The 26,835-nt window shown below is 42.0% G+C and overlaps 2 long non-coding RNA genes and 2 other non-coding genes across 13 annotated transcripts; 3 read left to right on the forward strand and 1 right to left on the reverse strand.

Annotated features, from left to right (window-relative positions):
* The first annotated feature begins 756 nt into the window (after positions 1 to 756).
* Positions 757 to 862, forward strand: LOC114850210 (U6 spliceosomal RNA). The gene has a single exon (XR_003784791.1). It is a non-coding gene; the product is annotated as a U6 spliceosomal RNA (small nuclear RNA).
* A 3,065-nt stretch (positions 863 to 3,927) lies between these two features.
* Positions 3,928 to 26,557, forward strand: LOC114849754 (uncharacterized). 10 transcript variants are annotated; one of them, XR_003784681.3, is made up of 12 exons: positions 7,547 to 7,896; positions 8,924 to 8,967; positions 9,190 to 9,282; positions 9,451 to 9,572; positions 15,144 to 15,328; positions 16,038 to 18,630; positions 18,825 to 19,030; positions 20,055 to 20,098; positions 20,321 to 20,413; positions 20,582 to 20,703; positions 23,942 to 24,126; positions 24,579 to 26,557. It is a non-coding gene; the product is annotated as an uncharacterized LOC114849754 (long non-coding RNA). The 10 variants fall into 10 exon arrangements; XR_008693820.1 differs by lacking the exon at positions 7,547 to 7,896 and adding an exon at positions 7,953 to 8,066; XR_008693818.1 differs by lacking the exon at positions 7,547 to 7,896 and adding an exon at positions 8,580 to 8,657.
* LOC129603699 (uncharacterized) lies at positions 8,528 to 9,200 on the reverse strand. The gene is made up of 2 exons (XR_008693839.1): positions 9,156 to 9,200; positions 8,528 to 8,951 (listed from the first exon to the last, which is right to left on the reverse strand). It is a non-coding gene; the product is annotated as an uncharacterized LOC129603699 (long non-coding RNA).
* LOC114850212 (U6 spliceosomal RNA) lies at positions 11,874 to 11,979 on the forward strand. The gene has a single exon (XR_003784793.1). It is a non-coding gene; the product is annotated as a U6 spliceosomal RNA (small nuclear RNA).
* Positions 26,558 to 26,835: the final 278 nt, after the last annotated feature.

The following is a 26,835-nucleotide window of genomic DNA, read 5'->3' on the forward strand; positions in this document are numbered from 1 at the left end:
GTTCTTGTGACCCTCTTGGCTTGCCATACTTCAGCACGCACAGTCTGATATTCGCGGTTAGTTGTATAAGCCAGAGTACAGCGCTGACGAGAAGGATGGGGGTTTTCTCGTGGGTTCTCTTCAGGTTCTCTGGCTTTCTTCCACAGTCCAAAAGCATGCATTAGGTTGATTGGCCTCTCTCCATTGCCCGTAGGTGTGAGTGTGTGTGTGTGTGTGAATGGTTGTCTGTCTCTGTGTTGCCCTGCGATGGACTGGCGACAGGGTGTACCCTGCCTCTCGCCCACAGCCAGCTGGGTTAGAAAATGGATGGATGGATGGATCGTGTGCCGCCTGAGTGTGTGTGTGTGTGTCTCTCCCCCACCCTCACCCTACCGCTTCCCCCCCACCCTCATTTCTGCGTGAGGTTCCAGGTGGCAGTTGTTGGAGGAGGAGCTATGAGTGAGTCTTTTGTTCCGTGACCTGCAGTCCTCCAATCCTGAGCGCCTGACGTAAGGCCTGATTTAAATAATTTCCCATGAGCCCCGTGAGCTCCTGTGCGCAAAGACAGGACAAGATTGCAGTAAATCTGGGTAGGAATGTGTCCTGACGAACAGATCTCTCAAAACATGACCCATGGCTGCGTAGACCAATATTTCTTGGCCTGTTAAAGCCACTAGTTGCTTGGCACTTAAAACGTTTAGCAATACTGCGCCACCACAACACAGAGTGTTCATGGACATAGCCCCTATAAGTAGGGGTGAGTTGCAGTGAGATGTTGTGTTACTTCGGTAGCACATATACTAAAATTGGAACGATACAGAGAAGATTAGCATGGCCCCTGCGCAAGGATGACACGCAAATTCGTGAAGCGTTCCTCATTTTAAATAATATTTTAAATATTTTCGGGTCAACTTCTGGTTACGGCTCTTATTTTGAAATACAGACCACACGAGGAGAGACGCGAAACATCGATGTGATTGGATGAACGCGATCAGGTACCGAGTGTAACGTAAGACCAGAAGAACGTGACTTTCGGTGGGCAGCTGGACGGTTTCTCTAGCGATTCGTAAAATTGCCAATGTATAAAAACAGTTAAAACACGACCGCAACCAGTGTTTAAGATTAGTAGCTTTACAAGTATTGTTGTTTTAACTATAGTCATGTAATAGACGGAGACTCCACACGCAACACAGGGCGATGATCCATTAGCAAAAGAATCAGATTTTATCTGGTTACACCGTGAAAGACACACAATAACTTTATAATTTCCATCTCTGACACTTAAAACATTTTACGTGTACTTTGATGAACTCCTCTTCTACCTGTCTTAAAAGTGGGTGTTATTGTTTTGTTGGATACAAAGTGTAATAAAACAAAGTTTTAACTTTGTCAAATTTTGTTGCTTCAAATTAAAAACTTACTGTGACGTCAACTCGTTCGACTCATGGGAAGGTTCAGATTCACTGTGAAGAAAATGATTTCCAAGCTATCTTTCCTTCACGATTGCACCAAAAGTCAAATACATTCATTTTAAGATAGTTTATCAGCCCTTAGCTACACTGTGAATGCTTTGCCTCTGAAATGATTTAAATCTCTTATTATTCATTACATGGGCAACTTGTGGTGGTTGTACTCCCTCACCTAAATTATTTGACCAATTACTTAAAATCGTTGAACGTGATGGTTAAACATAAGTTCATGGTTTTATGACTTATTATATTTTACTTTTATCTGTATTTCCATATTTGATTATCCCTTGTTGTGCCTAACAACCCTGTTTGTAAAATAAATAAACGTCACAAACGTATCTGTAGAGTTTAGTGATTTACATGAGTTAGTCACATTTTTAAATGTATTTTACAATAAACAACGTGCAGAGAAACAGTTCAAAACATGGTAGCAGCCTGTGCCACCAACATTATCAGACTGAAAAGACAAAAGCTCCACCACCTCGTATTCTTCTCAGTGTTTCACCTTGTAACACAGTCACAGCTAATTATAGTCACTTGTTTAACTCTGGTCTGTTTCTAGCATGTGTGATGTCACAGAAAGACAATAAACAACAATTAAAACAACAACAATAGCCAGTGTTTAGGGTTAGCAGCTTTAGGGTAGTACTATAGTCTAATTTTAACCCTGTTTTAAGTTTAACCGTAAAAGTAAAGTTTTAACAAAGACTTTCAAGAATTCAAAGTCATTCGTAAAATAAATTAGAGTCAAAGAAAGACATTTGCACAGAAGTAAAATCACGTTAACAGTATCTGAGATTAAAATAACGTTCAAATAGGAGAAAAGGGGAATATTGTCCAACTCTAAGGAGATCCAGTTGTGAAAAGTTAAATAAACTTAAACATAAACTTATGAAAAAAAGCATTTACAAGGCAGGCTTTCAGACCAATGAACAAAACCTGTCTCATTTATTTGCTTCAGCTTAGTATTTTATCAGTTCTCTATTGTCACTTGATCAGTAGTAGCTAATTACACCACCTCTTGTTATAATAAGTATTAATACAGTAGCTGCAGCTGCACACATGGCGGGTCCTGGATGCAGCTGAGGTGGCACATCTGCGTAGTTCATATGCTTTCCATACTGGCTGCGGTCAACAACGGGATAGACTCGGTCGGGCCAAGCGTTTGTTGTTGGAACAGGCAAAATGTTTTTTATACAACTGACATATTTTCAGACGTGAACTTCACAACATAGATTTGTTTTTAATTTATTTCTTTGAATAATGTGTACATAAGTATTTCAGGTATTTATAATGTATTGATCAATTCAATTTAAAACACTTTGTCTCTATTATTTATCCATGAAGGCCAATTAAGGAAAAGCATCCAGGAAAATTAATATTACTAATAAGATCAATTAAAAGCGTCATTGTACAGGACAGCAATCACATAGATAACTATTGCTGGGAATACAGTGTTTCCCCTATTTGGGTCCTGCATCAGGGAGTCTGTGTCCTGATGGGAGCCACTGGAACATGGGACTTAGGATGTGAGGGGTCCCGACAGATTTCTTTCTTTGCAGGCTAATGGAATTAAATGTCTCAATGTGCTCAATGTCTCTGTTACACGGCTTCATTTTGACAGTGCAATGTCGTGGCATACACCACCTGGTGTTCACAAACACAGCCAGACCCCCTCCCTTCCTCTTACCGCTGTTCTCCGTTCTGTCCGCACGTAGCAGATGAAAATTGCCCAGTGCGACAGTCGAGTCCGGGATGAGTGACGTCAGCCAGGTCTCCGTGAACAGCAGGACGCTGCTCGTTCTGTACTCCGGCTGGTACCGTTTGAGCGCCGCGAGCTCGTCGATCTTGTTGGGGAGAGATCTCACGTTCCCCATGATGACGGAGGGGACAGCGGGCCCGAAGCGTCTCGTTTTCTCCCGTTGTAGATTTCCAGCGCGGCGCCCACGTCGGGACTTCACCAGCACCTCAGCGGTGATCTCGTGTCTGTCTCTGGGCAGAACTACGGCGCTGCGCAGCGCGATCACCTGCTCCGCGGAGTAAACAATGCGCGCTCTGACCCCGCCGCAAATCGTAGCTTTAAAACAGCATTTGTACTGCGCCAAACTTAGAAAAACTGTGTAAAAGCTGTGTACAGGTTGTGTACACTAATGCTACTAACAAAACACTAGAAAGATAATCTTGAGTAGGGGAAGAAAGTTATAAATAGAAGTAAGAGGACAGGAGCTGTTGTGACCAGCAGCCAGCTCGACCGGCGCCGGAGAAAAAAAGAAATATAGTACTGTCGCTTTTAAGATGATCACATTTTAACCCAAACTATTGTATGAAATTTAACAGCTTTAAAAGTCACGTGAATTTTAAAACAAACTTATTCTATGGGCACACAGCCCATGGAAATCAAGGAGGTTCAGTTATTTCGACAATTTTATTGATTTTCGGAACTAGAGACTTGATGTCGTGTTCGTGTTTTCTTCTGCATGCTTTTAACATCGTAATGTCCAACGCACCTTGTTCGTGTTGTTCCGTGTAATTCTAATTTAAACTATTGGTTGATTACTATTTTTGTTTCAGGTGCCCCAACCAACCTTCTTATCAAGCCTCTCTTCCACCGCTACCACCTCTTAGCAAGCCTCTGGTGGGACGGGTTCATCCTCTGTGCTGAGACTTAATTATGATATGCCACAGCAACGTCAGCCCCAAGTATTGGCTGAGGTGGAGTCAACTTTAGCAGCCGTGATGCAGCATCGTAATGCACAGTACGTAAGTCTTGTTTGTGTGTGTATGTACTTGTAACAGTATATTGTTCATATGTTGCGTTTGTTTCTAGAAAGTCTGTCATTTACCAGTTTGAAACGGCACTGGGTTCATTCCATTAACTGGCGTAGGACCACGTGGTGTCACATGCTTTTATTGCCAGATCTAACCTAAGCCATGCACATGTTGGATTATTTGTTGCACATGCAGCCCAGCTCCAGTCAGTCTGTGAAGATGTCATGGTCAGTTCTTTACAGGTCTGTGTGGTAGTTGGTTGTTTAGGCTATAGACTTGTTCACATTTGTGTCACGGTGGACATGAGTGAAAGACTCAACGCTGATAATATTTCATCTTCTATATTTGCATAAATCAAATTTAAACCTTGTTTTTTTTCACCCAATGGTTGGTGTCAGCACAACAGAGCTAAGATTTGACATTTACTTGGTTTATTCTAGTTCATTAACTCTGAAAACATTTAAAAATCACACTCCTGCTGTGGACCCGTTTTTGTGGGGAGTACCAAGATCATAAGGCGCATAAACCAACCTCATGTTAAGCCAACACCTCCGTCTCTTGCAGAGGAGCTCAGCAATGGGGAAATCTACAGGTCAGCAAGAAAGCAAAAGCTCAGTCCCAGCCATCATGTTGTGAAGACTTACTTTGGAACATTTAAGATGCTGCGTGTGTCCTTTCTTTTCTTCCAGATACTGCGCCCTACAGAACCTCGCAGCGCAGATGAAGGCACTCCCTAAAGTTGTGGGCTGTGAGCTGCCACCTACTCGGGATTTGCTGGTTATAGACGGACATGGATCTACTCTGCAGCTTGCATTATTACACGCCAAGTGTGTGTTTCACTGTTTGATAAAGGGAAGGGAACAAACTCAATACTTGGTGGAGAAAACGTTGGCTGCAATACATCTGAATCTGAACTGTGATAAAGAAAAATAACGTGACAGCGGATGAAGTTTGTTCCCGAGAACAGGAAAAAAAAACAGTTGTGATTCTGATGTTGGTAATAACATGAGATGTATTCATTAGGTAATACTACAGAAAATGTCTTATTACCAATATGTTTCTTCATAGTGTGAATTTGAGGTTTGACTTGGAGTTTTGACATGCTGCATTTTTCACGCAGTCACTTTGGTTTTGACATTAATTTTGTCGATTTGATTCTGCTTCAAACAAAAGCTTTAAGATTTGACCAAGAATGGGTTTAGGTTTATTGAAGACATTTACACAGACACGTCTACTGAAGAAGAGGCATAACTGTACTGTGGCTAAATGTACAATAGTACCAGTAGTTCCACTCCTCTATTGTAGCTTTGACTTGTCTGTAGTTACATTTCAAGTTTTCATACAACATTTGTTCTTCTTTAAATGTTCTTTGTTTTTCTGGAAGTCCTGATGAGATTTGTACAAGCAGACTTGAAGCTACAGTACAACGTCTTAATTTACGGAAGCCAACTGTGCGGCTCTTCTACTACTTTGTTATTGAGTGTGCTCGCTTTCTCCGTCACCTCCTGGTTTAATTCCATTAGCCTGCAAAGAAAGAAATCTGTCGGGACCCCTCACATCCTAAGTCCCATGTTCCAGTGGCTCCCATCAGGACACAGACTCCCTGATGCAGGACCCAAATAGGAGAAACCCTGTAATCCCAGCAGTAGTTATCCATCAGAATGCTGTCCTGTACAATGACGCTTTTAATTGATCTTATTAGTAATATTAATTTTCCTGGATGCTTGCTTTACCTTAATGGCCTTCAGGGATAAATAATAGAGATAAAGTGTTTTGAATTGAATTGATCAATACATTATAAATACCTGAAATACTTATGTACATATTATTCAAAGAAATAAATTAAAAACAAATCTATGTTGTGAAGTTCACATGTGAAAATATGTCAGTTGTATAAAAAACATTTTGCCGTTTTCGCTCACGCACGTCAGCGCGTGCGTCAGTCAATGTCATGGTAACAACAAACGCTTGGCCCGACCGAGTCTATATAAGGCGCGCAGTCACGGGGGTTCCCCGTTTGCAGTTGGACACTGACGTTTAGAGACGCAAGCAACGACAGATGGGTAGTGAATTCCGTGTAAATTTCAATATTTATCACTTAAATGGCCTGAATTGTTTGGAATGAATAAAGGACATATGTACGATACATCTATTGTATGTGTATTTATGTGTTTATTGACAACGTAACTTGTCATTTTGGTCAAAATTTAAAAATATTCATATTTTTAAAATGGCGACTGCACCGACTGTAAACTCCCGCAGCGCTCCAGCCCTTTTCGGTATCTGCAGCCTTAAATATTATCGCCTAAGGTTATTTAATTTAGTTAAATCTACCGTATAGACACGTTGTTGGACTTTGCTAACGGATCATTCTGTTGCCAGTTTAGCAATTAAATCTGTGCAAGTGTGATCTGGAAATGCAGGCACAATATTACAGTTTTTCTCAGTCGCTTTAGTTCAATTCTTAGAACAGAATTGAAGTTTGCAAATATGTGTGTGCATTTCTCAAAACAATTTGTACAAACAGCCAAACACTGGATGTCTTGCAACAGCCTGTAACTTGCTCAAAATCTTTAGTTCATCTCTTCATCGCATTGCCATCAGAATGTCAAGTCCTTGTGTCATTGTCTATGAACAAGACAGTCAAATTACTTAATCATGTTGTCAATAAAACTGTGTACTTTACAGTCTTTCTCAGTCGCTTTCGTACAATTCTCAGATCAGAGTGAAATTCTCAAAACTATTTGTTCAATCTTCACATCAAGCAGTTTCTCTTTTTTCTCTTTTTTTCACTTTGAACCAGTTGCAAATGCTTTGGTACATCCATTCAAATGATTCTGCGCAATTCCCAGCTCTTTGCTACATTATCAATTGTTTATGTCATGTTGATCAAAATGTATTATATAGTTCACTGCGCAATAGTCTTACTCCTCAAAACATCTAGTCATTAGTTCATCGTATAAATCATTAACTGCAAAATGGTTGACCGAGTTGTCATAATGTGACAAATATATTTCTGTACATCTCCATTATATGTTTCTTTCTAAATCTGTCCTGATTTGGTAAATTGCTCTCAGGTGACTTGACTTTCTCTAACAAAGGTGCATCTCCTTAACCGTCAACTGGCAAGTATATATATGGGTGAAGCACAACACTATGTTCTATGTCTGACAATGGTGTGCTTACACATCACAAACTCTCTACAGAGATCTCATCCCTGAAGAAGAGAGGGGTCGGAGTGGAGATCACCCGCCAAAGTATGTGATAGTTTGGGACAATGTGAGTTTTCGTCACTCCAACATCATTAGGCATCAGGATGGAAAGTTGTAACACAGATGACTGGACAGATCTGGATTTTTGTTCAAAGACATCATAATCATACATCATTTTGGGGTCTGTACGATCTACGATATCGTAGAGCCAATATACGATAGAGTTGACACTGGCGTCCATCATGTTTTGATGTTGTTTAGATTGTGCGCACGTCACCAGAAACTGTTGTCACGCCTACCTGGTTGGCTCCTCTACTCTGTCAATCACATTATAAGCGCTGCTGATTGGTTCAGTTACCTGCTCAGGTTTATATGCACACTTGTACCGTTTGTCCAGTATTGCGATAAGGGCGAAAATAAGGAAGTGTGTTCAGAACCGAAGCAAATTACTGGATGAAAAGAATCTGGTAAGGAAATCAAGCGGCTTTACCTGGTGTTAGACGCTACGATTCAAGCTAAAGTGAAGCTAAAGCCGCTGCTGCGCGGTGTTCATTCGGTGTCGGACATTACATGTCTAAAAAAAACCCTGTCAAAGAAAACACGCACTACGTGAAGTCTCTAGCTCAAAAAGAAAAAAGTAAATAATTGTTTAATTCGAATAACTAATTCTGTTATTTCTTTAGATTGTGTGCACATATAATAGTTTTGTTTTTAAAGGGAGTGTGTTTGCCAGTAATATGGACAGCAGTAATATTATTATATGGCAATGTGTACACAAAGCATTTAGCTAGCGATTAGCTTAGCGTCCGTCGTTCATCAGATCATAACTTGCCACGCGTATTGGTGGCGTATGCTATGCTATTCTTTGGCGCATGTCCTTAGATCCTTTTTCAGAATAGTGGCTTTTATTTGAGGAGTTTATTTGTGTTGCAAAAATTATTGTAGCGGTAGAGCCACAAATTTGTCCCGTGCTGGTGTAATGAAGTTTTTTGTGTTGTTTTTTTTTTTTTTGTAAATGGTTTATGTCATTTTAAGATTAAATTATCTTTTTGTTTTAATCGCTTAATAATTTAAATTTGTATTTGTGAAATTTATCTGTTGGATTTTTTTTTTTATTTCGTCCACTCTAATACTTTCCGTACTGCACACCGCACTTTTTGAACTTTTTTTGTTTCCGTACTACCTGCTCTTTCTGTCCTGTCTCATGTTGCCGCATGCACCGATGAGGGTAGGTTGTGTGGAGAAAGGCGCTTGATTTATTTTTACATTTTCTTGCAGAAATCAGTTTGTGTTCCTGTTTTTGCTGTGCATTATTTGCTGCTCATTATATTACATTACTCGTCGTTCTCGTAATAATTTGTTTAGATTTGTTGGGTAATTTTTGGTTTTGCCTACGAGGATTAGCTTGGTGACCTGAGCTCCTCGTGTTGGCATGTTAGCAAATTTGTGTTTTGTTGTATTGTAGCAATTTTGTTTATCTGTCAATTTATTCAGGGGAGCTGTGGAGTGCAGACACAGAAACCTACATCTACATGCAGGTATGGGTTTTGTTATTTCATTGTTTTAGACTATGCTCACCACCTTGTTTAAGCACCTCATCTTTATGCTTGTATGGCTGCCGTGTGGCGCCAACTTTGTAAATTATGTTTAGCAAGTTTTGCTGGCTGGGCTCTCACGTTGCCGCATACACCGATGAGGGGGAGCTGTGCAGTGCAGACACGGAAACATACATCTACATGTTTGTTATTTGTTTCCTGCAGGCCAATAAAACGAGAAGATAAAAGTCCAAGCTGGCTTCAGTAGTTTCGTACGGTCAGGGGGAGAGGCTGCAATGAAGAGCGTTACACTAACGGGTGATTGTTTCATATTTTCGTCTGTTTTTGATGCACGTGACCGACATTTATAGCGTTGTAGCCCGGACTTTGCTGTTTATTATAGACACGCCTAAAATCAGATTAATTTATATTGAATTAATGGGTAACCTCCCCATTTTCTTTTGCTATTTCATCCTCACTTATCAGGTTCACTGAAGAAATGGAACTGATGGTCACACAGATTTATGGAGGCAGACATCCAAACCTAGATTGGACCTCCAGGAGAGACGAGTGTGGCCACTGGGACGTGCGCATTTATGGACTTAAAGGTGAATATTGTGCAGTGTTGCCAGATGGGGAAATAAGAATAAGAAAACCTTTAATAGTCCCGCAGTGGGGAAATTACTTCTCACAACAGCAGTACAGATGAGCGAGAATACAGGTACAGAACAGTTTGTGTTGGCACAGTACAAAGCAGTACAGTACAGTTGGAGCGAGTATGAGGTCATTGCAGGGTTATTGCACAGTAATGGGTATAAGATTTGTACCGGTTAGAATATATATGATCGTTCACAGATTTACACAAATATTGTGCAGAGCAGGTTGCTATATAAACCACTGATGCAGTGGGTGAGTGACTGTAGTGGGACGTAGTCAACAGTTCTGATTGTACAGTCTGACAGCAGCAGGTAGAAAGGATCTACAATGTCTCTCCTTTACACAGCGAGGGTGAATCAGTCTGCTACTGAAGCTGCTCTCCAGAGCAGACAGTGAGTCCTCCAGTGGGTGAGAGTCCTGGTCCATGATGGATGCGAGTTTAGCCAGGACCCTTCTCTCACCCACCTCCTGCACCGTGTCCAGGGTGCAGCCCAGGACAGAGCTGGACTTGTTGATGATCCTGTCCAGTCTCTTCCTGTCCCTCACTGTGATGCTGCTGCTCCAGCAGACCACACCGTACAGGATGGCCGATGCATGAACTATGCACATTTGGCTAAGGTAAAGACTTTGTAGTTTATAGCAACACAAATTAAATTATTTATCAATTAAGAGTCCTTCTTGCAAGCAAGTCCAATTAACTGAATGCCCAATTAAATCCTGTACTTATTTACAAGCAATATCATTCATGTGTCTACTGCTCAGATTAGACTGTGCAGGCAATGAGACACAAAATAACAGCACCTCTTGGTGCACTTCCTTTGTAGAAAGCAAGCACAATTTACTCTTCACACACCACACAAAGCACTGCTCATTGATGGTTACTCCCACACACAATCCCCTGACTCGCGGTGTACCACCAGAACCATATCTGTTATTTTTAATCACCGAATGCTCTTCAGCTTATCATTTTGTTAAAATAAAAAAAAAAATTGTAAACTCATATTTTAAGCATGCATGTGCTTAATATAAGCATGTGCTTAAAACTTTTAGCTTTATTTTATTATCTTGTTTTGTTATCTACAGCACTCGGTGAATATGTTCTTACATAGCCAAGGAAGGGGCTATTTTCAGTTCTAAAAACTTTTAGCTTTATTTTATTATCTTCTTTTATTATCTACAGCACTTGGTGAATATGTTCTTACATAGCCAAGGAAGGGGCTATTTTCAGTTCTATTTCACTGTTTACACATTGTCAGTGAGTATCAGTCATCTACTACTTTTGACTGTTCCAAGTCATCAGTGATTGGCTGAAGTCACTTTGAATGTATTGGTGGTGGGAAAACGTTGGTGGGGAAAAATTTGCATAGACCAAACGAGACGCATCTCGTTACGCGTCTCGAAAAAAACCGAGACGCGTCTCGTAACGCGTCACAACCTGACAAAACGCGTTACGAGACGCGTCACAACCTGACAAAACGCGTTTTAAAAACGCCGTTCTTGTGACCCTCTTGGCTTGCCATACTTCAGCACGCACAGTCTGATATTCGCGGTTAGTTGTATAAGCCAGAGTACAGCGCTGACGAGAAGGATGGGGGTTTTCTCGTGGGTTCTCTTCAGGTTCTCTGGCTTTCTTCCACAGTCCAAAAGCATGCATTAGGTTGATTGGCCTCTCTCCATTGCCCGTAGGTGTGAGTGTGTGTGTGTGTGTGAATGGTTTGTCTGTCTCTGTGTTGCCCTGCGATGGACTGGCGACAGGGTGTACCCTGCCTCTCGCCCACAGCCAGCTGGGTTAGAAAATGGATGGATGGATGGATCGTGTGCCGCCTGAGTGTGTGTGTGTGTGTCTCTCCCCCACCCTCACCCTACCGCTTCCCCCCCACCCTCATTTCTGCGTGAGGTTCCAGGTGGCAGTTGTTGGAGGAGGAGCTATGAGTGAGTCTTTTGTTCCGTGACCTGCAGTCCTCCAATCCTGAGCGCCTGACGTAAGGCCTGATTTAAATAATTTCCCATGAGCCCCGTGAGCTCCTGTGCGCAAAGACAGGACAAGATTGCAGTAAATCTGGGGTAGGAATGTGTCCTGACGAACAGATCTCTCAAAACATGACCCATGGCTGCGTAGACCAATATTTCTTGGCCTGTTAAAGCCACTAGTTGCTTGGCACTTAAAACGTTTTAGCAATACTGCGCCACCACAACACAGAGTGTTCATGGACATAGCCCCTATAAGTAGGGGTGAGTTGCAGTGAGATGTTGTGTTACTTCGGTAGCACATATACTAAAATTGGAACGATACAGAGAAGATTAGCATGGCCCCTGCGCAAGGATGACACGCAAATTCGTGAAGCGTTCCTCATTTTAAATAATATTTTAAATATTTTCGGGTCAACTTCTGGTTACGGCTCTTATTTTGAAATACAGACCACACGAGGAGAGACGCGAAACATCGATTGTGATTGGTATGAACGCGATCAGGTACCGAGTGTAACGTAAGACCAGAAGAACGTGACTTTCGGTGGGCAGCTGGACGGTTTCTCTAGCGATTCGTAAAATTGCCAATGTATAAAAACAGTTAAAACACGACCGCAACCAGTGTTTAAGATTAGTAGCTTTACAAGTATTGTTGTTTTAACTATAGTCATGTAATAGACGGAGACTCCACACGCAACACAGGGCGATGATCCATTAGCAAAAGAATCAGATTTTATCTGGTTACACCGTGAAAGACACACAATAACTTTATTAATTTCCATCTCTGACACTTAAAAACATTTACGTGTACTTTGATGAACTCCTCTTCTACCTGTCTTAAAAGTGGGTGTTATTGTTTTGTTGGATACAAAGTGTAATAAAACAAAGTTTTAACTTTGTCAAATTTTGTTGCTTCAAATTAAAAACTTACTGTGACGTCAACTCGTTCGACTCATGGGAAGGTTCAGATTCACTGTGAAGAAAATGATTTCCAAGCTATCTTTCCTTCACGATTGCACCCAAAAGTCAAATACATTCATTTTAAGATAGTTTATCAGCCCTTAGCTACACTGTGAATGCTTTGCCTCTGAAATGATTTAAATCTCTTATTATTCATTACATGGGCAACTTGTGGTGGTTGTACTCCCTCACCTAAATTATTTGACCAATTACTTAAAATCGTTGAACGTGATGGTTAAACATAAGTTCATGGTTTTATGACTTATTATATTTTACTTTTATCTGTATTTCCATATTTGATTATCCCTTGTTGTGCCTAACAACCCTGTTTGTAAAATAAATAAACGTCACACAACGTATCTGTAGAGTTTAGTGATTTACATGAGTTAGTCACATTTTTAAATGTATTTTACAATAACAACGTGCAGAGAAACAGTTCAAAACATGGTAGCAGCCTGTGCCACCAACATTATCAGACTGAAAAGACAAAAGCTCCACCACCTCGTATTCTTCTCAGTGTTTCACCTTGTAACACAGTCACAGCTAATTATAGTCACTTGTTTAACTCTGGTCTGTTTCTAGCATGTGTGATGTCACAGAAAGACAATAAACAACAATTAAAACAACAACAATAGCCAGTGTTTAGGGTTAGCAGCTTTAGGGTAGTACTATAGTCTAATTTTAACCCTGTTTTAAGTTTAACCGTAAAAGTAAAGTTTTAACAAAGACTTTCAAGAATTCAAAGTCATTCGTAAAATAAATTAGAGTCAAAGAAAGACATTTGCACAGAAGTAAAATCACGTTAACAGTATCTGAGATTAAAATAACGTTTCAAATAGGAGAAAAGGGGAATATTGTCCAACTCTAAGGAGATCCAGTTGTGAAAAGTTAAATAAACTTAAACATAAACTTATGAAAAAAAGCATTTACAAGGCAGGCTTTCAGACCAATGAACAAAACCTGTCTCATTTATTTGCTTCAGCTTAGTATTTTATCAGTTCTCTATTGTCACTTGATCAGTAGTAGCTAATTACACCACCTCTTGTTATAATAAGTATTAATACAGTAGCTGCAGCTGCACACATGGCGGGTCCTGGATGCAGCTGAGGTTGGCACATCTGCGTAGTTCATATGCTTTCCATACTGGCTGCGGTCAACAACGGGATAGACTCGGTCGGGCCAAGCGTTTGTTGTTGGAACAGGCAAATGTTTTTTATACAACTGACATATTTTCAGACGTGAACTTCACAACATAGATTTGTTTTTTAATTTATTTCTTTGAATAATGTGTACATAAGTATTTCAGGTATTTATAATGTATTGATCAATTCAATTTAAAACACTTTGTCTCTATTATTTATCCATGAAGGCCAATTAAGGAAAAGCATCCAGGAAAATTAATATTACTAATAAGATCAATTAAAAGCCGTCATTGTACAGGACAGCAATCACATAGATAACTATTGCTGGGAATACAGTGTTTCCCCTATTTGGGTCCTGCATCAGGGAGTCTGTGTCCTGATGGGAGCCACTGGAACATGGGACTTAGGATGTGAGGGGTCCCGACAGATTTCTTTCTTTGCAGGCTAATGGAATTAAATGTCTCAATGTGCTCAATGTCTCTGTTACACGGCTTCATTTTGACAGTGCAATGTCGTGGCATACACCACCTGGTGTTCACAAACACAGCCAGACCCCCTCCCTTCCTCTTACCGCTGTTCTCCGTTCTGTCCGCACGTAGCAGATGAAAATTGCCCAGTGCGACAGTCGAGTCCGGGATGAGTGACGTCAGCCAGGTCTCCGTGACCAGCAGGACGCTGCTCGTTCTGTACTCCGGCTGGTACCGTTTGAGCGCCGCGAGCTCGTCGATCTTGTTGGGGAGAGATCTCACGTTCCCCATGATGACGGAGGGGACAGCGGGCCCGAAGCGTCTCGTTTTCTCCCGTTGTAGATTTCCAGCGCGGCGCCCACGTCGGGACTTCACCAGCACCTCAGCGGTGATCTCGTGTCTGTCTCTGGGCAGAACTACGGCGCTGCGCAGCGCAATCACCTGCTCCGCGGTGTAAACAATGCGCGCTCTGACCCCGCCGCAAATCGTAGCTTTAAAACAGCGTTTGTACTGCGCCAAACTTAGAAAAACTGTGTAAAAGCTGTGTACAGGTTGTGTACACTAATGCTACTAACAAAACACTAGAAAGATAATCTTGAGTAGGGGAAGAAAGTTATAAATAGAAGTAAGAGGACAGGAGCTGTTGTGACCAGCAGCCAGCTCGACCGGCGCCGGAGAAAAAAAGAAATATAGTACTGTCGCTTTTAAGATGATCACATTTTAACCCAAACTATTGTATGAAATTTAACAGCTTTAAAAGTCACGTGAATTTTAAAACAAACTTATTCTATGGGCACACAGCCATGGAAATCAAGGAGGTTCAGTTATTTCGACAATTTTATTGATTTTCGGAACTAGAGACTTGATGTCGTGTTCCGTGTTTTCTTCTGCATGCTTTAACATCGTAATGTCCAACGCACCTTGTTCCGTGTTGTTCCGTGTAATTCTAATTTAAACTATTGGTTGATTACTATTTTTGTTTCAGGTGCCCCAACCAACCTTCTTATCAAGCCTCTCTTCCACCGCTACCACCTCTTAGCAAGCCTCTGGTGGGACGGGTTCATCCTCTGTGCTGAGACTTAATTATGATATGCCACAGCAACGTCAGCCCCAAGTATTGGCTGAGGTGGAGTCAACTTTAGCAGCCGTGATGCAGCATCGTAATGCACAGTACGTAAGTCTTGTTTGTGTGTGTATGTACTTGTAACAGTATATTGTTCATATGTTGCGTTTGTTTTCTAGAAAGTCTGTCATTTACCAGTTTGAAACGGCACTGGGTTCATTCCATTAACTGGCGTAGGACCACGTGGTGTCACATGCTTTTATTGCCAGATCTACCTAAGCCATGCACATGTTGGATTATTTGTTGCACATGCAGCCCAGCTCCAGTCAGTCTGTGAAGATGTCATGGTCAGTTCTTTACAGGTCTGTGTGGTAGTTGGTTTGTTTAGGCTATAGACTTGTTCACATTTGTGTCACGGTGGACATGAGTGAAAGACTCAACGCTGATAATATTTCATCTTCTATATTTGCATAAATCAAATTTAAAACCCTTGTTTTTTTTCACCCCAATGGTTGGTGTCAGCACAACAGAGCTAAGATTTGACATTTACTTGGTTTATTTTCTAGTTCATTAACTCTGAAAACATTTAAAAATCACACTCCTGCTGTGGACCCGTTTTTGTGGGGAGTACCAAGATCATAAGGCGCATAAACCAACCTCATGTTAAGCCAACACCTCCGTCTCTTGCAGAGGAGCTCAGCAATGGGGAAATCTACAGGTCAGCAAGAAAGCAAAAAGCTCAGTCCCAGCCATCATGTTGTGAAGACTTACTTTGGAACATTTAAGATGCTGCGTTGTGTCCTTTCTTTCTTCCAGATACTGCGCCCTACAGAACCTCGCAGCGCAGATGAAGGCACTCCCTAAAAGTTGTGGGCTGTGAGCTGCCACCTACTCGGGATTTGCTGGTTATAGACGGACATGGATCTTACTCTGCAGCTTGCATTATTACACGCCAAGTGTGTGTTTCACTGTTTGATAAAGGGAAGGGAACAAACTCAATACTTGGTGGAGAGAAAACGTTGGCTGCAATACATCTGAATCTGAACTGTGATAAAGAAAAATAACGTGACAGCGGATGAAGTTTGTTCCCGAGAACAGGAAAAAAAAACAGTTGTGATTCTGATGTTGGTAATAACATGAGATGTATTCATTAGGTAATACTACAGAAAATGTCTTATTACCAATATGTTTCTTCATAGTGTGAATTTGAGGTTTGACTTGGAGTTTTGACAAGCTGCATTTTTCACGCAGTCACTTTGGTTTTGACATTAATTTTGTCGATTTGATTCTGCTTCAAACAAAAGCTCTAAGATTTGACCAAGAATGGGTTTAGGTTTATTGAAGACATTTACACAGACACGTCTACTGAAGAAGAGGCATAACTGTACTGTGGCTAAATGTACAATAGTACCAGTAGTTCCACTCCTCTATTGTAGCTTTGACTTGTCTGTAGTTACATTTCAAGTTTTCATACAACATTTGTTCTTCTTTAAATGTTCTTTGTTTTTCTGGAAGTCCTGATGAGATTTGTACAAGCAGACTTGAAGCTACAGTACAACGTCTTAATTTACGGAAGCCAACTGTGCGGCTCTTCTACTACTTTGTTATTGAGTGTGCTCGCTTTCTCCGTCACCTCCTGGTTTAATTCCATTAGCCTGCAAAGAAAGAAATCTGTCGGGACCCCTCACATCCTAAGTCCCATGTTCCAGTGGCTCCCATCAGGACACAGACTCCCTGATGCAGGACCCAAATAGGAGAAACCCTGTAATCCCAGCAGTAGTTATCCATCAGAATGCTGTCCTGTACAATGACGCTTTTAATTGATCTTATTAGTAATATTAATTTTCCTGGATGCTTGCTTTACCTTAATGGCCTTCAGGGATAAATAATAGAGATAAAGTGTTTTGAATTGAATTGATCAATACATTATAAATACCTGAAATACTTATGTACATATTATTCAAAGAAATAAATTAAAAACAAATCTATGTTGTGAAGTTCACATGTGAAAATATGTCAGTTGTATAAAAAACATTTTGCCGTTTTCGCTCACGCACGTCAGCGCGTGCGTCAGTCACTGTCATGGTAACACAAACGCTTGGCCCGACCGAGTCTATATAAGGCGCGCAGTCACGGGGGTTCCCCGTTTGCAGTTGGACACCGACGTTTAGAGACGCAAGCAACGGCAGATGGGTAGTGAATTCCGTGTAAATTTTAATATTTATCACTTAAATGGCCTAAATTGTTTGGAATGAATAAAGGATATATGTACGATACATCTATTGTATGTGTATTTATGTGTTTATTGACAACGTAACTTGTCATTTTGGTCAAAAGTTTAAAATATTCATATTTTTAAAATGGCGACTGCACCGACTGTAAACTCCCGCAGCGCTCCTGCCCTTTTCGGTAGTTGCAGCCTTAAATATTATCGCCTAAGGTTATTTAATTTAGTTAAATCTACCGTATAGACACGTTGTTGGACTTTGCTAACGGATCATTCTGTTGCCAGTTTAGCAATTAAATCTGTGCAAGTGTGATCTGGAAATGCAGGCACAATATTACAGTTTTTCTCAGTCGCTTTAGTTCAATTCTTAGAACAGAATTGAAGTTTGCAAATATGTGTGTGCATTTCTCAAAACAATTTGTACAAACAGCCAAACACTGGATTCCTTGCAACAGCCTGTAACTTGCTCAAAATCTTTAGTTCATCTCTTCATCGCATTGCCATCAGAATGTCAAGTCCTTGTGTCATTGTCTATGAACAAGACAGTCAAATTACTTAATCATGTTGTCAATAAAACTGTGTACTTTACAGTCTTTCTCAGTCGCTTTCGTACAATTCTCAGATCAGAGTGAAATTCTCAAAACTATTTGTTCAATCTTCACATCAAGCAGTTTCTCTTTTTTCTCTTTTTTTCACTTTGAACCAGTTGCAAATGCTTTGGTACATCCATTCAAATGATTCTGCGCAATTCCCAGCTCTTTGCTACATTATCAATTGTTTATGTCATGTTGATCAAAATGTATTATATAGTTCACTGCGCAATAGTCTTACTCCTCAAAACATCTAGTCATTAGTTCATCGTATAAATCATTAACTGCAAAATGGTTGACCGAGTTGTCATAATGTGACAAATATATTTCTGTACATCTCCATTATATGTTTCTTTCTAAATCTGTCCTGATTTGGTAAATTGCTCTCAGGTGACTTGACTTTCTCTAACAAAGGTGCATCTCCTTAACCATCAACTGGCAAGTATATATATGGGTGAAGCACAACACAATGTTCTATGTCTGACAATGGTGTGCTTACACATCACAAACTCTCTACAGAGATCTCATCCCTGAAGAAGAGAGGGGTCGGAGTGGAGATCACCCGCCAAAGTATGTGATAGTTTGGGACAATGTGAGTTTTCGTCACTCCAACATCATTAGGCATCAGGATGGAAAGTTGTAACACAGATGACTGGACAGATCTGGATTTTTGTTCAAAGACATCATAATCATACATCATTTTGGGGTCTGTACGATCTACGATATCGTAGAGCCAATATACGATAGAGTTGACACTGGCGTCCATCATGTTTTGATGTTGTTTAGATTGTGCGCACGTCACCAGAAACTGTTGTCACGCCTACCTGGTTGGCTCCTCTACTCTGTCAATCACATTATAAGCGCTGCTGATTGGTTCAGTTACCTGCTCAGGTTTATATGCACACTTGTACCGTTTGTCCAGTATTGCGATAAGGGCGAAAATAAGGAAGTGTGTTCAGAACCGAAGCAAATTACTGGATGAAAAGAATCTGGTAAGGAAATCAAGCGGCTTTACCTGGTGTTAGACGCTACGATTCAAGCTAAAGTGAAGCTAAAGCCGCTGCTGCGCGGTGTTCATTCGGTGTCGGACATTACATGTCTAAAAAAACCCTGTCAAAGAAAACACGCACTACGTGAAGTCTCTAGCTCAAAAAGAAAAAGTAAATAATTGTTTAATTCGAATAACTAATTCTGTTATTTCTTTAGATTGTGTGCACATATAATAGTTTTGTTTTTAAAGGGAGTGTGTTTGCCAGTAATATGGACAGCAGTAATATTATTATATGGCAATGTGTACACAAAGCATTTAGCTAGCGATTAGCTTAGCGTCCGTCGTTCATCAGATCATAACTTGCCACGCGTATTGGTGGCGTATGCTATGCTATTCTTTGGCGCATGTCCTTAGATCCTTTTTCAGAATAGTGGCTTTTATTTGAGGAGTTTATTTGTGTTGCAAAAATTATTGTAGCGGTAGAGCCACAAATTTGTCCCGTGCTGGTGTAATGAAGTTTTTTGTGTTGTTTTTTTTTTTTTGTAAATGGTTTATGTCATTTTAAGATTAAATTATCTTTTTGTTTTAATCGCTTAATAATTTAAATTTGTATTTGTGAATTTTATCTGTTGGATTTTTTTTTTTATTTCGTCCACTCTAATACTTTCCGTACTGCACACCGCACTTTTTGAACTTTTTTTGTTTCCGTACTACCTGCTCTTTCTGTCCTGTCTCATGTTGCCGCATGCACCGATGAGGGTAGGTTGTGTGGAGAAAGGCGCTTGATTTATTTTTACATTTTCTTGCAGAAATCAGTTTGTGTTGCTGTTTTTGCTGTGCATTATTTGCTGCTCATTATATTACATTACTCGTCGTTCTCGTAATAATTTGTTTAGATTTGTTGGGTAATTTTTGGTTTTGCCTACGAGGATTAGCTTGGTGACCTGAGCTCCTCGTGTTGGCATGTTAGCAAATTTGTGTTTTGTTGTATTGTAGCAATTTTGTTTATCTGTCAATTTATTCAGGGGAGCTGTGGAGTGCAGACACAGAAACCTACATCTACATGCAGGTATGGGTTTTGTTATTTCATTGTTTTAGACTATGCTCACCACCTTGTTTAAGCACCTCATCTTTATGCTTGTATGGCTGCCGTGTGGCGCCAACTTTGTAAATTATGTTTAGCAAGTTTTGCTGGCTGGGCTCTCACGTTGCCGCATGCACCGATGAGGGGGAGCTGTGCAGTGCAGACACGGAAACATACATCTACATGTTTGTTATTTGTTTCCTGCAGGCCAATAAAACGAGAAGATAAAAGTCCAAGCTGGCTTCAGTAGTTTCGTACGGTCAGGGAGAGAGGCTGCAATGAAGAGCGTTACACTAACGGGTGATTGTTTCATATTTTCGTCTGTTTTTGATGCACGTGACCGACATTTATAGCGTTGTAGCCCGGACTTTGCTGTTTATTATAGACACGCCTAAAATCAGATTAATTTATATTGAATTAATGGGTAACCTCCCCATTTTCTTTTGCTATTTCATCCTCACTTATCAGGTTCACTGAAGAAATGGAACTGATGGTCACACAGATTTATGGAGGCAGACATCCAAACCTAGATTGGACCTCCAGGAGAGACGAGTGTGGCCACTGGGACGTGCGCATTTATGGACTTAAAGGTGAATATTGTGCAGTGTTGCCAGATGGGGAAATAAGAATAAGAAAACCTTTAATAGTCCCGCAGTGGGGAAATTACTTCTCACAACAGCAGTACAGATGAGCGAGAATACAGGTACAGAACAGTTTGTGTTGGCACAGTACAAAGCAGTACAGTACAGTTAGAGTGAGTATGAGGTCATTGCAGGGTTATTGCACGGTAATGGGTATAAGATCTGTACCGGTAACATTATACATGATTGTTCACAGATTTACACAAATATTGTGCAGAGCAGGTTGCTATATAAACCACTGATGCAGTGGGTGAGTGACTGTAGTGGGACGTGGTCAACAGTTCTGATTATACAGTCTGACAGCAGCAGGTAGGAAGGATCTACGATATCTCTCCTTCACACAGCGAGGGTGGATCAGTCTGCTACTGAAGCTGCTCTCCAGAGCAGACAGTGAGTCCTCCAGTGGGTGAGAGTCCTGGTCCATGATGGATGTCAGTTTAGCCAGGACCCGTCTCTCACCCACCTCCTGTACCGTGTCCAGAGTGCAGCCCAGGACAGAGCTGGACCTCTTGATGATCCTGTCCAGTCTCTTCCTGTCCCTCACTGTGATGCTGCTGCCCCAGCAGACCACACCGTACAGGATGGCTGATGCCACCACAGAGTCATAGAAGGTCTTCAGGAGTGGCCCCCTCACTCCAAAAGACCGCAGTCTCCTCAGCAGGTAGAGTCTGCTCTGACCCTTCCTGTACAGTGCATCCGTGTTATGAGTCCAGTCCAGTTTTTTGTTCAGATGCACACCCAGGTACTTGTACGAGTCCACTCTCTCAATGTCCCTTCCCTGGATGTGCATCGGTGGGATGACAGCAGGCTGATGTCTGCGGAAATCCACCACCATCTCCTTCGTTTTCCCTGCATTGATCAGGAGGTGGTTCTGCTGGCACCAGTCCACAAAGTTCTGAGTGAGTCCTCTGATCTGTGATCAGTCCGACGGTCGCAGAGTCATCAGAGAACTTCTGCAGAACACAGCTGTCCGTGTTGTGTCTGAAGTCTGAAGTGTAGAGGGTGAAGAGGAAGGGGGCCAGTACAGTCCCCTGTGGGGACTCCTCCAGTTTGTGTTTCAGAAGCACCGGCTGGATGGTGTTGAAGGCACTGGAGAAGTCAAAGAACATGATCCTCACAGTGCTGCCGGGCTTCTCTAGGTGAGAAAGAGCTCACTTCTCACCTGGGTGCTGGAGAAGGATAGGGGTTGAGGGAGTGTCTCAGTGTGGTGTGAAGTGAGGGGGTGTTGTTGGTATGAGTCGCCAGTCGTCAGGGCTGAGGGTAGAGGGCTTTGTGTAAAGGTGTGAAGGGCTGTGGGGGCTGGTAATCCAGTGGTATGAGGTGACAAAAGGTTTGGAGGCAGCTGCTGGGAGGTGTGAGTGGGTGCTTGGTCTGAGTTCAGCTCGTTGACCCAGCTCGGGTCCCCCTCAGCCTGTGGGTGTGGAGCTTTGAAGCCTGACATGGTTTTCAGGCTCCTCCACACCTCACTGACATTGTTCTGCTGCAGCTGCTCCTCCATCTTCCTCCTGTAGCTGGACTTCCCCTCACGGATTTTCCTCCTCAGCTCCTCCCTGTCCCCTGATTTAAATGCTCTCTTCTTCTCCTTTAGCAGAGCTTTAATATCAGAGGTGACCCACGGCTTGTTGTTGGTGAAACACCGAACCCGCCTGGTGGGAACGGTGTTTTCACAGCAGAAGTTGATGTAATCCGTTACACAGTCTGTTATTGCGTTAATGTCCTCCCCATGTGGGTCGCAGAGCTCCGTCCACACAGTGGTGTTTAAAACAGTCCCTGAGAGCCTCCCCGCTCTCAGCTGTCCACCTCTTCACTGTGCGGGGCACCACCGGCTGCCTGTGTACAACAGGTTTATACACAGGCAGGAGATGCAGGATGTTGTGGTCAGCTCTGCCCAGTGGTGGGAGGGAGGATGCAGCGTAGGCCTCTTTGGTGTTGGCATAGAGTAAGTCCAGGGTTTTGTTGTCTCTGGTGGGGCAGGTCACATACTTGGGTGTATGTAGGCAGAGCAGCTGAAGGAGGTGCATGGTTAAAGTCCCCAGAGATCAGGAAGAGGGCCTGTGGGTGCTGTGTTTGCAGCCTGCTGGTGACTGAGAGCAGGGTCTCAGAAGCTGTGTCAGCGTTAGCGGAGGGTGGGACGTACACAGCAATTAATATAACTCGTGTGAACTCCCGTGGCAGGTAGAATGGCCTCATGCCCACCGCTAACAGCTCAATGTCTCTGTTACACGGCTTCATTTTGACAGTGCAATGTCGTGGCATACACCACCTGGTGTTCACAAACACAGCCAGACCCCCTCCCTTCCTCTTACCGCTGTTCTCCGTTCTGTCCGCACGTAGCAGATGAAAATTGCCCAGTGCGACAGTCGAGTCCGGGATGAGTGACGTCAGCCAGGTCTCCGTGAACAGCAGGACGCTGCTCGTTCTGTACTCCGGCTGGTACCGTTTGAGCGCCGCGAGCTCGTCGATCTTGTTGGGGAGAGATCTCACGTTCCCCATGATGACGGAGGGGACAGCGGGCCCGAAGCGTCTCGTTTTCTCCCGTTGTAGATTTCCAGCGCGGCGCCCACGTCGGGACTTCACCAGCACCTCAGCGGTGATCTCGTGTCTGTCTCTGGGCAGAACTACGGCGCTGCGCAGCGCGATCACCTGCTCCGCGGTGTAAACAATGCGCGCTCTGACCCCGCCGCAAATCGTAGCTTTAAAACAGCGTTTGTACTGCGCCAAACTTAGAAAAACTGTGTAAAAGCTGTGTACAGGTTGTGTACACTAATGCTACTAACAAAACACTAGAAAGATAAACTTGAGTAGGTGAAGAAAGTTATAAATAGAAGTAAGAGGACAGGAGCTGTTGTGACCAGCAGCCAGCTCGACCGGCGCCGGAGAAAAAAAGAAATATAGTACTGTCGCTTTTAAGATGATCACATTTTAACCCAAACTATTGTATGAAATTTAACAGCTTTAAAAGTCACGTGAATTTTAAAACAAACTTATTCTATGGGCACACAGCCTATGGAAATCAAGGAGGTTCAGTTATTTCGACAATTTTATTGATTTTCGGAACTAGAGACTTGATGTCGTGTCCGTGTTTTCTTCTGCATGCTTTTAACATCGTAATGTCCAACGCACCTTGTTCGTGTTGTTCCGTGTAATTCTAATTTAAACTATTGGTTGATTACTATTTTTGTTTCAGGTGCCCCAACCAACCTTCTTATCAAGCCTCTCTTCCACCGCTACCACCTCTTAGCAAGCCTCTGGTGGGACGGGTTCATCCTCTGTGCTGAGACTTAATTATGATATGCCACAGCAACGTCAGCCCCAAGTATTGGCTGAGGTGGAGTCAACTTTAGCAGCAGTGATGCAGCATCATAATGCACAGTACGTAAGTCTTGTTTGTGTGTGTATGTACTTGTAACAGTATATTGTTCATATGTTGCGTTGTTTCTAGAAAGTCTGTCATTTACCAGTTTGAAACGGCACTGGGTTCATTCCATTAACTGGCGTTGGACCACGTGGTGTCACATGCTTTTATTGCCAGATCTAACCTAAGCCATGCACATGTTGGATTATTTGTTGCACATGCAGCCCAGCTCCAGTCAGTCTGTGAAGATGTCATGGTCAGTTCTTTACAGGTCTGTGTGGTAGTTGGTTGTTTAGGCTATAGACTTGTTCACATTTGTGTCACGGTGGACATGAGTGAAAGACTCAACGCTGATAATATTTCATCTTCTATATTTGCATAAATCAAATTTAAACCTTGTTTTTTTTCACCCAATGGTTGGTGTCAGCACAACAGAGCTAAGATTTGACATTTACTTGGTTTATTCTAGTTCATTAACTCTGAAAACATTTAAAAATCACACTCCCGCTGTGGACCCGTTTTTGTGGGGAGTACCAAGATCATAAGGCGCATAAACCAACCTCATGTTAAGCCAACACCTCCGTCTCTTGCAGAGGAGCTCAGCAATGGGGAAATCTACAGGTCAGCAAGAAAGCAAAAGCTCAGTCCCAGCCATCATGTTGTGAAGACTTACTTTGGAACATTTAAGATGCTGCGTGTGTCCTTTCTTTTCTTCCAGATACTGCGCCCTACAGAACCTCGCAGCGCAGATGAAGGCACTCCCTAAAGTTGTGGGCTGTGAGCTGCCACCTACTCGGGATTTGCTGGTTATAGACGGACATGGATCTACTCTGCAGCTTGCATTATTACACGCCAAGTGTGTGTTTCACTGTTTGATAAAGGGAAGGGAACAAACTCAATACTTGGTGGAGAAAACGTTGGCTGCAATACATCTGAATCTGAACTGTGATAAAGAAAAATAACGTGACAGCGGATGAAGTTTGTTCCCGAGAACAGGAAAAAAAAAACAGTTGTGATTCTGATGTTGGTAATAACATGAGATGTATTCATTAGGTAATACTACAGAAAATGTCTTATTACCAATATGTTTCTTCATAGTGTGAATTTGAGGTTTGACTTGGAGTTTTGACATGCTGCATTTTTCACGCAGTCACTTTGGTTTTGACATTAATTTTGTCGATTTGATTCTGCTTCAAACAAAAGCTCTAAGATTTGACCAAGAATGGGTTTAGGTTTATTGAAGACATTTACACAGACACGTCTACTGAAGAAGAGGCATAACTGTACTGTGGCTAAATGTACAATAGTACCAGTAGTTCCACTCCTCTATTGTAGCTTTGACTTGTCTGTAGTTACATTTCAAGTTTTCATACAACATTTGTTCTTCTTTAAATGTTCTTTGTTTTTCTGGAAGTCCTGATGAGATTTGTACAAGCAGACTTGAAGCTACAGTACAACGTCTTAATTTACGGAAGCCAACTGTGCGGCTCTTCTACTACTTTGTTATTGAGTGTGCTCGCTTTCTCCGTCACCTCCCGGTTTAATTCCATTAGCCTGCAAAGAAAGAAATCTGTCGGGACCCCTCACATCCTAAGTCCCATGTTCCAGTGGCTCCCATCAGGACACAGACTCCCTGATGCAGGACCCAAATAGGAGAAATCCTGTAATCCCAGCAGTAGTTATCCATCAGAATGCTGTCCTGTACAATGACGCTTTTAATTGATCTTATTAGTAATATTAATTTTCCTGGATGCTTGCTTTACCTTAATGGCCTTCAGGGATAAATAATAGAGATAAAGTGTTTTGAATTGAATTGATCAATACATTATAAATACCTGAAATACTTATGTACATATTATTCAAAGAAATAAATTAAAAACAAATCTATGTTGTGAAGTTCACATGTGAAAATATGTCCGTTGTATAAAAAAACATTTTGCCGTTTTCGCTCACGCACGTCAGCGCGTGCGTCAGTCAATGTCATGGTAACAACAAACGCTTGGCCCGACCGAGTCTATATAAGGCGCGCAGTCACGGGGGTTCCCCGTTTGCAGTTGGACACTGACGTTTAGAGACGCAAGCAACGACAGATGGGTAGTGAATTCCGTGTAAATTTCAATATTTATCACTTAAATGGCCTGAATTGTTTGGAATGAATAAAGGACATATGTACGATACATCTATTGTATGTGTATTTATGTGTTTATTGACAACGTAACTTGTCATTTTGGTCAAAATTTAAAAATATTCATATTTTTAAAATGGCGACTGCACCGACTGTAAACTCCCGCAGCGCTCCAGCCCTTTTCGGTATCTGCAGCCTTAAATATTATCGCCTAAGGTTATTTAATTTAGTTCAATGTAAATCTACCTATAGACACATGGCCATTGTTGGACTTCGCTAACGGATCATTCTGTTGCAATTAAAGTGTCGGGAGTGGAGCAGTGGTTAGCGCCGAAAGCTAAGTAGCGCCCCTGCCAGGATGCTATCAAGCAGGGAGATAAACATATTTGCCTGTTTCCGCTCACGCACGTCAGCGCGTGCGTCAGTCAATGTCATGGTAACAACAAACGCTTGGCCCGACCGAGTCTATATAAGGCGCGCAGTCACGGGGGTTCCCCGTTTGCAGTTGGACACCGACGTTTAGAGACGCAAGCAACGGCAGATGGGTAGTGAATTCCGTGTAAATTTTAATATTTATCACTTAAATGGCCTAAATTGTTTG

This window comes from Betta splendens, chromosome 24 (assembly GCF_900634795.4).
Source record: "Betta splendens chromosome 24, fBetSpl5.4, whole genome shotgun sequence".
In the NCBI taxonomy this organism is placed as follows: domain Eukaryota; kingdom Metazoa; phylum Chordata; class Actinopteri; order Anabantiformes; family Osphronemidae; genus Betta; species Betta splendens.